Source organism: Bison bison, unplaced genomic scaffold, assembly GCF_000754665.1.
Source record: "Bison bison bison isolate TAMUID 2011002044 unplaced genomic scaffold, Bison_UMD1.0 scf7180017864144, whole genome shotgun sequence".
Lineage (NCBI taxonomy): Eukaryota > Metazoa > Chordata > Mammalia > Artiodactyla > Bovidae > Bison > Bison bison.
Window position 1 is genome coordinate 5,447,380 of NW_011494716.1, and position 1,696 is coordinate 5,449,075.

Here is a 1,696-nt window from a genome sequence, read left to right on the forward strand (position 1 = left end):
TTAGCATGCACGCAAGTACATATGCCCTCTCCCTCTTGAACGTCCCTCCCACCCCCAATTCTTTCCCCACCCTAGGTTGTTACAGAACCCCAGTTTGACTTCCCTGGGTCATACAGCAAATTTCCACTGACTGTCTAATTTACATATGGTAGTGTGTGTGGTTGGCCTACCGATCCTATGGGGTAGACTTTCTCACAACCAAACTCGGTAAGAAACTTGACAAACTGGTTTAAAATTTGCGTGTAAGAATGAAACTCCCAAAATAGCAAAGGACATTTGGGAAGTTAAAAAGAAGAAGGGAGAGAGGATGACTCACCCAACCTGTTATTATGATATCTTCCAAAAGCATAGTAATGAAAGCAAGATGGTACTGGCAGGGAGGAAAAATGTGTATATATATATGTGTGTGTGTGTGTGTGTGTGTGTGTGTGTGTGTGTACACAAAGGCCAATGGGATAGGGTATATAGTACAAGACAAAGAGGTAAAGAGAGAGAGAAAGAGAAATTTGACATATAATAGAGGTAGAGGGACTTCCCTGGTGGTCCAGTAGTTAGAACTCCATGCTCCCTGTGCCATGGGTTCAATTCCTGGTGGAGGAACTAGATCCCACATGCCATAATTAAGAGTTCATGTGCCACACTAAAGATGGAAGATCCCATGGGGAACAACTAAGACCAGGCATAGCCAAATAAATAAATATTTTAAAAAAAGAAGAAGTAGAATCACAAATTTGTGTGTGTGGGGGGGGAATAATGGATTGTTTTATAAGTGTTTAGCATATTTGGCAATTATTACATGTATCATAAATTTATTTATAGAGAAGACTGAATCTCTGCCACACACCATGCACAAAAACAAATGCATTAAAGGTAAGTCTTTCCCATTCAAACAAAAGAAAAATGTAAATAGTTTTGTGACCTCAGGCTATAGAGTGATTTCTTAGGTGAGTCCTCAAAAGCACAAATTTGGGGTGGAGGTATTTTTCTTTTTTTCACTCTATGACAAATTTAAGACGTGTTTTCAATGAAGAGCATCATTGATGGCTGGCAGACTGGAAGAAGGTACTTGCAATATCACAGAAGGAGAAAAGAAATTGACAAGAAATTGTTGGGTGTAGGGCCCCAACTTCTGGTATTTAGGGAAATAAAAGTGAAAACAACAATAAGATGGCATTTAAATTTTTTTTTAATATTTATTTATTTGGCTACACTGAGTTTTAATTGCAGCATGCAGGATCTTTAGTTGTAGCAGGTGGGATCTAGCTCCCTGACCAGGGCCTAAACCTGAGCCTGCTACACTGGGAATGTGGAGTCTTGGCCACTGAACCACCAGGGAAGTCCTGAGATGGTATTTTATACTCTTCAGATGGGCCAAAATTCTACCTAGGAAGGGTGTTCTATATGAGGACATGATGAATCTCCCTCTATCAGGAATGACAGTATGAATTCTTACAGTTCCTCAAACTGGAAGAATTAGAATAACTAAGCTTTAATGCCTATGATAAAAGGTGCTTACTCCTTGGAAGGAAAGTTATGACCAACCTAGACAGCATATTCAAAAGCAGAGACATTACTTTGCCAACAAAGGTCAGTCTAGTCAAGGCTATGGTTTTTCCAGTGGTCATGTATGGATGTGAGAGTTGGACTGTGAAGAAGGCTGAGTGCCGAAGAATTGATGCTTTTGAACTGTGGTGTT